Source organism: Mauremys reevesii, linkage group 7, assembly GCF_016161935.1.
Source record: "Mauremys reevesii isolate NIE-2019 linkage group 7, ASM1616193v1, whole genome shotgun sequence".
Taxonomy (NCBI): domain Eukaryota; kingdom Metazoa; phylum Chordata; order Testudines; family Geoemydidae; genus Mauremys; species Mauremys reevesii.
In genome coordinates, this window is record NC_052629.1 from 115,250,850 (window position 1) to 115,261,498 (window position 10,649).

Below are 10,649 nucleotides of genomic sequence, written 5' to 3' on the forward strand. Positions count from 1 at the left end.
TGGGAGATTGTGGATTTGAGTCAATCATTAGGTAAGGATGATCCAATTAGGGAATAAAGTGACTAATGCTGTAACTGAGGCATTAAAATACATGTGCAAAATGAACTGTATTACACAGGGGATTAGATGATTTGAAGTCCTCTCACTCCTTACCGCCCCGGCTCTATTACATTAAGCAACACAGTAAATTATGTAGACGAACATGATCTCATGCAAAACAGAGGAGCTCTTTTGGAAATTTTTACCAGCATTGAATCATCCACAGCAATCAGTTTTTGTAGCATAGTCTTGGAAAGTGTTACAGCACCAGCTACAAGGAATCTGTTCTGATCTATTGGGCCAAAATTCTACTTTTGAAATCGCATCTATACACATATACCACATTAACTCATGGAACTGACATCTGGGGAGATGGTGCAGAACATCCTGCTACATAAGGACTTTAAGCTTCTGCCAGCAGATCATTAGGGAACTGATTGGAGGCTGTCTGCCCATCTGCCTAGCTGAAGATTGGGTATAGCCAACACCGTTGCTATGAGGGAGAGGCAGAGTCGGTGGTTTAAAGCAGGGAGGGGGGACTGGAAATGGTCCAAAAGTTGAATGAAAAGTATCCTGTCAGAATAGCTGCATTTATAGTCTATTTATTGTCGGCATCAAGAGTTTGGAGAATGGTTCCTTGAGCTACTCTTTTTTGGTGGCAGTGAAGAAACTGCCCATTGCTTGGATATCTGGAGACCCTCCACTTAAAAGAAAAAAAAAAGTCAGTCAATTTGACATAAATCCAAGTCAGAAATCCACAAAGAAAGACCCACTTTGCTGAAGACTCTCATAGGAAAGACTAAAAGTGGAAATATAAAATACTCTGGCATATATGGCTGAAACAAAAGTCAATATACTTGTGAGCAGCAAAAAACCTCTGCAGCATAGGTTTTTATAAACTATTGACAGAAAAATTGCTGTTGAGGCAAACATTATTGAGCCTTTACAACACCAAAGTAATATTTTCTGTCTTCTGGGTAACGTTAAAAAAAATGAAACAAAATATACCACTTTTTTTGTACTCTAGCTTTACGGGTTCATTAGGAGCCCAGAATTGTGCCACGTTGCACATACACACAGCACAATCAAATTAATGGAAACGTTCCCACCCAGATTTTATTTGAAAAATATATGGGAGTTACAGGAAATACCTTACAAAGAACAGCTGACAACTTTAAGAAGGCAAGAAAAATAAATAAAACTGAGCAGGAATATGCATGTAGGCCCAGGAAAGTCAACAGGAGTTTTGCCATTGACTTCAACAGAACCAAGATTTTGCCTTTCCTTTGTTTTTACACAGTGTTTTTAAGTACTTCTGCAAACAAACCAGAGATAATCTAGCTGCTGCCTATATAAAGGCTGGGAAGAAGCTCCACAGCAGCTACCAATAACATGGGGAGGTGCTAGAGATTATTGATCTTGGTGCAATGTGCTGAATTTAGAAAACACAGTTTGTTTGATCATATGTACATTTCAACCCTGAAACAAAAAACCAAAAGGAAGCCATAGTGAAGGTATCCTTTTGGATGTAACAAGACAGTCAATTTCAATTGCAGTCAGCCACCAACACAGACAACATCAATCTCAGCACAACTGTTTATGTTGATAACCAAGCAGGCATTGCTATACATCAAGCTCACTCTCAGAAAAAATCCCTCTTTGGAAATTCAAGGGTTGATGGTACAGATTGAACAGATTGGTAACCGGAGAACAAGGAATCAGATCAAATATGAAGGTCCCATGTTGAAGCAGCAGCTGGAAAAGAGTTATGGTTCTGGAATGAACTCTGTTCATATTATCGCTAACCCCTTGAATTGCTGTACTATTACTTATTTGTATTTTAGACGTCCCCAGAGGCCCCAACTTACATTTTAGCCCAACAGTGCCACACACTGTACACACACATGGTGAGAGACAGTCTCTGTCCCAAAAAGCTTACAATCTAAATAGACAAATCATGAGAGGGAAAAGTGAGGTAGACAGATGAAGTGACTTGCACAAGGGAGGTCAATGACAAAGCTGGAAACAAAACACAGGTCTTTTGACTGTAACCTCTACATTCATTAATATTCAATGGTTGGCACTTTCACCAAAGCTCACAAGATTGTAAGATGTCAATTGATAACACCTCCAACATTTGTTCACAGAACTCCATCACCCCATCTTGATGCAACAAGATGTATTGCCAAAGCTTCAGACATATTTAGTAAGGACCAAAGAGCTGCTGAATGAGCAAGGGGAAGAATTTTATCTTGGATAAATATGTTTCACCTGATATTTTTCTTATCTAAAAGTCAGCTTTTTCAGAACTATAACTGTGCAGCTAGGTAAGAAACAACAACAAAAAACACTTAATTTTTCCAATGCTCATTTTCATCGGAAACTGCCAAATTTCATCCATATCTGAATTTGATATTCAGATTCATGCCAACATTTTGTATCCTTTCACTTATCCCCAGTTTCTAGTAAATCTTTGCTAGGAAATATCCTAAGATGGTCAACTCCTTTTCCATTTACACACATTACATTTACCATATGGGATGTGTTATATTCCAACAGGCAGACGATATGCCCATTGACTCTGTTTCTGTTTCCTGGCACATAAGGAAAGTGTGAGTAATGTCATGCGTCCCAAAGGAAAAGACTCAATGACAGTATAAACACACCCTGTGCTTTACAACGGAGAAAGATATTCTTTGGCTTGTCAGCCTCTCTCTCCAGTGGCTGAACAATGACAATATGTATAACCACATCCACTTTGACAGTCTCTATAAACCTGCTTTCATTCTCTGTTACCACCCCCATGTGCTTTCATGATGAAATGGAATTCATCCTGATGAAATTCATCCTAGGATAGTTAAGGAACTAGATGATGCTATCTCAAATCATTAGAAATTATCTATGAGAATTCATGGAGGATTGGTGAGGTCCCAGAGGATTAGAGAAGGGCAAAAATAATACCTTTCTTTAAAAAGGTGAACAAAGAGGACCCAGGAAATTACAAACCAGTCACCCTAACTTCAATACCTGAAAAGGCACTGGAACAAATTATTAAACAATTAATCTGTAAGCATCTAGAGTAGGGATCAGCAACCTTTGGCACACAGCTCACCAGGGTAAGCACTCTGGCAGGCTGGGCTGGTTTGTTTACCAGCCGCATCTGCAGGTTCGGCCGATTGCAGCTCCCAATGGCCACGGTTTGCCGTCCCAGGCCAATGGGGGCGGCAGAAAGCAGCGCAGGCCGAGGAATGTGCTGGTGGCCACTTCCCACCGCATCCATTGGCCTGGGATGGAGAACTGCGGCCATTGGGAGCTGCAGTCAGCCGAACCTGCAGACATGGCTGGTAAACAAACCAGCTCGGCCCGCCAGAGTGCTTACCTTGGTGAGCTGCGTGCCAAAGGTTGCTGATCCCTCATCTAAAGGATAACAGGATTATAAGGAATATAAAAACAAATCATGTCAAACCATCATTTACTTCTTTGATAGATTACTAGCCTAGTGGATGGGGGAGTAGACAGATATATCTTAATTTTAGTAAGGCTTTTGACACAGTCCCACATGACAGTCTCAAAAGCAAACTAGGAAAATGTGGTCTATATGAAATTACTGTAAAATGGGTGCAAAACTGGTTGAAAGACCAAACTCAAAGGGTAGGTATCAATGGTTTGCTGTCAAACCAGCATGCATATCTAGTGAGGTCCCACAGGGGTCAAATCCTGGGTCCAGTACTATCCAGTAATTTCATTAGTGATTTGGATGATGGAGTGGAGAGTAGGCTTATAAAATGTGCTGATGACACCACACTGAGAGGGGTTGCTAGCACTTTGGAGAACAGGATTAGAATTCAAAACAACCTCCACAAATTGAAGAATTGGTCTGAAATCAACAATTTAATAAAGACAAGTACAAGCACTACACTTAGGAAGGAAAAATCAAATGCACAAATACAAAATGGGGAATAACTAGCTAAGCAGTAATACCGTTGAAAAAGATCTGGGTTTTTGATGGATCACAAATTGAATATGAGTCAACAGTGTGACATAGTTGCAAAAAAGGGTAATACCATTATGTGGTGTGTATATAAGAGACAGGAGGTAACTGTGCCACTCCACTCCACACTGGTGAGGCCTCAGCTAGAATACTGTGTCCAATTCTAAGCACCACAGTTTAGGAAATATGTGGATAAATTGGAAAAAGTCTAGAAGAGAGCAACAAAAAATGATAAAAGGTTTAGAAAATCTGACCTACAAGAAGAGGTTAAAAAAACTGGGCATGTTTAATCTTGAGAAAAGAAGATTGAGTGGGGACCTGATAAGAAGTCTTCAAATATTCATAGATTCCAAGACCAGAAGGGACCATTATGGCATCTAGTCTGATCTCCTGTATGACACAGGTCATAGACCAAAATAATTCCTACAGCAGATCTTTTAGAAAAACATCCCAACTTGATTTAAAATTTGTCAATGTCATTCTAGTGGCTCTTCTCGGAATCCTCTCCAATTTATTAACATCCTTCTCAAATTGTGGGCACCAAAACTGGACACAGTATTCCAGTAGTGGTCACACCAGTCCCAAATACAGAGGTAAAATAATCTCTAAACGCCTACCCAAAAGTGCCCTGTTTATGCATCCCAGGAGCTCATTAGCTCTTTTGGCCACAGTGTTTCATGTTCAGCTGATTATCCTCCTGACCCCCAAATCTTTTTAGAGTCATTGCTTCCCAGGATATAGTACCCCATCCAGTAAGTATGGCCACCATTCTTTGTTCCCATTCATTTACATTTAACTGTATTAAAACACATATTGTTTGCTTGCCCCCAGTTTACCAAGCAATCCAGATTGTTCTGAATCAATGATCTGTCCTCTTCCCTATTTACCAAATATGTTAAGGGCTGTTATAAAGGAGACAGTGATGAGTTGTTCTCCATGTCCACTGACGGTAGGACAAGTAGTAATGGGTTTCATCTGTAGCAAGGGACATTTAGGTTAGATATTAGAAAAAAAAATTCCAGTTATAAGGGTGGATAAGCTCTGGAATTGGCTTCCAAGGGAGGTTGTGGAATCCCAATCACTGGAGGTTTTTAAGAATAGGTTAGACAAACACCAATAAGGAATGATCTAGGTTTACTTGGTCCTGCCTCAGTGAAGGAGCTGGACTTGATTCCACCACTACATGTCTATGAGCTGTTACCATGCATCTTCCCTGTCACTTTCCATTATGTTTATCAAGAGAATCCTCACTCTCCTCCTACCGGATTTTAAAAATTGGCTGTTCTCCCTCTACTGTGAGGTTGTTATAGTTTTATTACTCATCCTGAGGTCAAGTTGACACACACACTACACATGATCATTACATCTGACAGATTCTAGATGCACCTCACATGGTGCCACAGGATCTTCTGAAAAAAAATCTATAATAATTATTGCAGACCCTTCCTCCTGGCTATTGGCATTCTCTATGTTACTATCTCATCCTCGAATGCCTGGTTTGCAGTTGTTTCTCATTTCTTTGAGGGAAAATCCAAGCTAACAGAACTCTGACTTTTCCATTTCACTAGACTTGACAGATATATATATATATATATATATATATATATTAAGATTTGATGAAAGAACAGTCACAGGAGGAGAGGTGTGTGTGGCGGGGGGTGGGGGAGTATTTTAGAGGGGAAAGTCTCCAAGAACCAGATTTTTCAAAAACCTTAGTACCTATATTCAAGTCCCATTTCAAACAAGACTACATTAAGAGAACTAGAGTACTTGTGCCACCTTAGAGACTAACAAATTTATTTCAGCATAAGCTTTCGTGGGCTACAGCCCACTTCTTCAGATGCATCCAAAGAAGTGAGCTGTAGCTCACGAAAGCTTATGCTTATGCTGAAATAAATTTGTTAGTCTCTAAGGTGCCACAAGTACTCCTGTTCTTTTTGCGGATACAGACTAACACGGCTGCTACTCTGAAACCTGTCATTAAGAGAACTAGGTACCTTTTAGTTTGTGCCAGCGGGGTCTACACAGGGAAGTTAGAGTTCTCTACAATTCACAGCCCCGAAGTCCGGATTGTGGAGTCATGTACACAAGCACTAATGAAGTTATTTGTTTGAAAATAATTCTTGCCCTGTTTCTTGATGTCTGCTGCAGAATAAATTAAAAAACAAAACATGCAAAAGCCTAGAATTCATATTTTGCAGGAGCCAAAGAACACAAACTTCAAATGATTTGAATTCTCCTTCAGGTCCTGATCCTTCAAAGATACTTAAATTAACATACTGTGAATAGCACTATTGAAATCAACGGGAAAAGCTCACAGTGCATAAAGTTAAGCATGTGCTAGGGTCTTTGCAAGACTGGGGCCTTACTCTAGACTTTTGTAATTTTCAGGTGGGTTCTAAATTTAGAATCAACATTTTGGAGTGAGCTGTAAATCTGGCAAAATGGGTTTGACCATCCCTTATTATTTCAGAAGGATCCCAGAGTAGTCAGTGAAGCAGCGGTGGCAGATGGAACAAACTGTGACAGGACAGTAGAAGGTGAACTGCCAGCCTCCTCAGGGAATTTTAGCTGCAGACGGGCACATGTGAGTATTATTTGCACCATGGCATGAATCTTCCTCCTAGTAACGGATCTTTGTAGAACTGATTCTTGGCATCATACTCCAAAGACCAACGTATTTTTTCACCAAGAGCCATAAATCTCCGGCAGGGGAGGGAAAATATTAAATAATTTATCTCCATTGGGACTTGAAGCTTTGCCAGCGGCAAACTCTGCAAAGTGGGTGTTAAAAATCAGTTAGTAAAACTGCGGTGGTCAAAGGGCGGTTTGCCCTGGTGACAGCCCAAGCAATGATATTCTGTGGTACTCAACAGCAGACGCTCTAATAAGCCCAGGAGAAATTTGCTGTATGTTTTAATGAGTTCTATAGGGGTAACAGCAATAAATTCATGCCACTGTCTGTATTTCCACTTCTACAGTATCCACTCTTACTGCAGAATTCCATTTGCTGCCCGTGGAACTAATTTAACTATTTCATTACATCCCCTTGAAACACACACAACAGATCAACTCCCTTTTGTCAGCTCCCTTCCCCGCAATCCTCTCTCACATACCATCCCTGTTTTATGCCCGTTTAACACTCTGAGTGGATGCCAGCGCCAAATGCCATAAAGATGGCTTGAGCAAAGCCGCTCAGACAGAATTTAGTGTGCTTGCTCTTTTGTGGGTTATTTCTGCTTCACAATGAGTTCTCTGGCGCACACACCATGTCCAACAAATTGAGGAAAGCTAAGGGCCCTGGATATAGCAGAATGCATATCCTTAATATTCTTCATATTCTGTGCTTGCATATGTAACCTATGCAGCTGGAAGAGAAAGATCTCCTCTCTTCAACCAAATATAAATGCCACTTAGCTGGTTCAGTGGCCAAGGGATAATCTATAATGGCTCATTTGAAAAGAAAAATAAAAAGGCATCACTCTGAGCATCATCAGCATGAAGACAGGATGGATCCTTGCAGCAACCAAAATGGGAGAGCTCTGCATGAAAATTTTAAAAAATCCCTACCACCTTCTGAGTCCTCCTCTCTATGAATGAACACAGCAACTCAAGATCAGCTGCACCTAATTCCACCTGAGACTGCAGCCTCATTAGTAACATCTTATACAGTCAATGAAGCTGAAGAAGGAGTTACCATCAAGGACATTTCTTTATTGCCTGTTACCAGGTCATCACAAACTATATTAATCAAGGCTAATCACAAACAGCATTAGGAGACAGTGTCATACTAAACTGTTACTGATCTTATAAATACAGCATGGATCTTTATTTCCAATCCTAAATAAGTATATAATAAAAATAGTTGTAATGCTTGATTCATTGGTTTTGTTGCATCATTTTGCTCATTAACTTTAATATTTCTGACATAACTGTAACAAAGTACTTAGGAGCAGCCAGAGCAGATCAGACCTAAGGTCAATCTAGTCCAGTATCCTGTCTCTGCTACTGGATGCTTCAATGAAAGGTGAAGTAGGTGGATAGTGGATAATGAGCCCTCTAGGAAAGTTTCCTCCTCATCTCTTAGAATTAGGATTTGTCTTATGCCTTGAAGCAGCTGAGCTGATATCCCTTCCCAAACTGTTTATTTAATATTTACTATCATAACTCCTGATTATACTGTCTGTATAACTGTCCAAAGCATTTTTTTAAAAATCCTGCTAAGCTCTTGTTTAATTAGTAGAAAATCTCTTTGCTGTTAAGTGTTTAGGGGCTAAGTTTTACAACAGCTATTACAACAGAGCTAAGAGTTATCCCCTACTATGCTGTGCTTGAAAATATTTCTAGGTTTGAATCACTTTATGCAGCCAGAAATAGCAGAGCAAATTGTAAGCGCCTTCCTCAGACAAAACTCTTGACAGAGAAGATTTCACCAGGAGTGAATGGCTAAATGAATGTTAAGGTGTAGTACCTGACATTTATTAATAAGATGGGACATAATACACAATTTTTTTCTTAACTTAACCTATCAGACATTTGAGCAGAGCATTTATCAGTTTCTATTCACCCATACTTCAATTATATGAATATTAATCACAACATTTATGGATCCCTGTAAACTAAATTTCATTTTGGAGATCTGACATTATTTCTAATAAAAAAAATACAACTTAATTTTATTCTGAACAAAATCCTCAACAACAAACACAAGTCTGAAATCCTATATTGGTTCTACAGCAGCAGCAGAACAGACAAGTGGTTAAGAAAAACTTAACAAAATTCACCACAGGTGGGGGAACCCACCTACAAAGTTTTAAATTTCAACCAACAAGGATTTAATTCACTTCTGGGGGAGGGAGGGCAGGGCAGAGTGAGAGGGGAATGAATCTATTCAAAGTTTTAATTTAAGAAAGCTACAAAAACATCCCTAACAAGCAGAAGTAATGGCCGTCACAGACACAAAACATAAGTTTGTAAATAGCATTATAATAGCTTAATAGTTTCTTTTGGAAACCATCATTTCAGGTTTCTAAAATTAATCATTTATATCTGTGACTAAATTACCTGCATTTCCCCTGCCCCAGACAATCCCAAGGAGCACAAGGGCAGGGGAGGGGGCTCTCTTCCCTCCTTACTTCTTTTTTACTAAAAGTAAGAGCAAAAAAGGGAAGAGGGGGGTGACCACACCATCCCAGTTTATGACATTGCTTCCCCTACTCTATTTATTAGGTTTTGCTTGTTTAACCCTTACCGGCTCCACTCTGCCTCAGGCCCGCTGTTTGGCTTGTGCAGAAAAACCAACATGGAGGACAAGCCATTTATAGAAGAAGCCCCTCCCTCAAACAAACTTATGCTGATTGAACCAGTGGGGAGGGGCTAGAGACCTGTGGGTATGTCTACACTTGGAGCGGGAGTGCCATTCCCAGCCCTGGTAGACACACTCTTGCTTGCTCTCACCAAGTCAGCACACTAAAAGTAGTAGAGTAGCCATGGCAACATGAGCACACAGGGCAGTGGTACAGTCTAACTGCCCTGAGTACAAATCCTCTGGACCCCTTGGGTGCATACTAGGGACAGTTAGCCTGGGCTGTTGCTGCTGCCTCTGAAACACTGCTACTTTTACTGTGCTAACTTGATGTGAGCAAGTGTAATTGTGTCTACTCGAGCTGGGAATCACACCCTTAGCTCCAGGTGTTGATGTGGCTTAATGAACAACCCTAGGCTAGAAGTCAGTCAGCATAGATTAGAAGAGAGGGTTTTATTTGTGCGATAGAGGATAGTTTATCTGGGCTGGTCAAAACCATTTTCCAATAGCAGTTTGTTTTATGGATTCTACACAGTTTATCTTATTGTTCAAATCTACTGATTATTATACTTCTATGGCCCCCATTATCATGGTATCTGAGTACTTCACAGTCTTTAAGGTATCTATCCTCACAGCATCCCTGTACGGCAGGGCCGCACAATTACCCCCATTTTACATAGAGGGAACTGAGGCATAGACAGGCTAAATGACTTACCCCAGGTCACATAGGAAGTCTGGGAAGAGCCATAAATGGAACCAGGTTCTCCAGCTAGGGACTAAACCACTGCACTTCTCTTCCTGCAGGTTTTCTGCCCTGCTGTGCACCAGCTGTGTTCTTTCAGTGGCCATTATGGTGCTACTATGTGTGCGTACCAGCTCAGGGTTTGTTAACTTCAGCTCATTCTCCTGCCTGGCTTGGCTGTAACAGAGCACAGTGGCAAACTTTATTAAACATGGCCTTAAAAAAACATGTTGGGATCAATGTGAGATTTAAACGCAACGCTGCACTTTTATAACAATATTGATGTTAGCCAGTGTCTTGGCTATTAGTAACTTGATAGGGTTCCTTTTAATAGCCTGGCATTATTTAGACTGTAAATTGTCCAAATTCCCTTTGCAGAATGGGCCATCTTTTTGCTCAGAGTTTGTACATGGGGTCAGGTCTGTGACTAGAAATTCTAAGTGCTACTGCAATATGAATAATACATTCACAATAGCACAGAAAGCTAGTGGACACAAATGATCATCCTTTATGTCAGTCAATCAAGATCTACTGTGCATGCAAACACTTTCACACATATACATGACTTCAAG

At 40.3% G+C, this 10,649-nt stretch overlaps 1 long non-coding RNA gene across 8 annotated transcripts in view; it reads right to left on the reverse strand.

Annotated features, from left to right (window-relative positions):
* The window catches only part of LOC120368761, a 193,780-nt gene extending 183,673 nt beyond the window's left edge, over positions 1–10,107 (reverse strand). For 7 of the 8 annotated variants that reach the window (XR_005582768.1, XR_005582771.1, XR_005582774.1 and 4 more), the window contains exon 1: positions 9,282–9,513. This is a non-coding gene — a long non-coding RNA (uncharacterized LOC120368761). Of the gene's footprint in view, positions 1–9,281; positions 9,514–10,050 lie in introns of those variants that run through there. The other variant, XR_005582775.1, reaches the window with a different exon arrangement.
* Between the last annotated feature and the right edge of the window lie 542 nt (positions 10,108–10,649).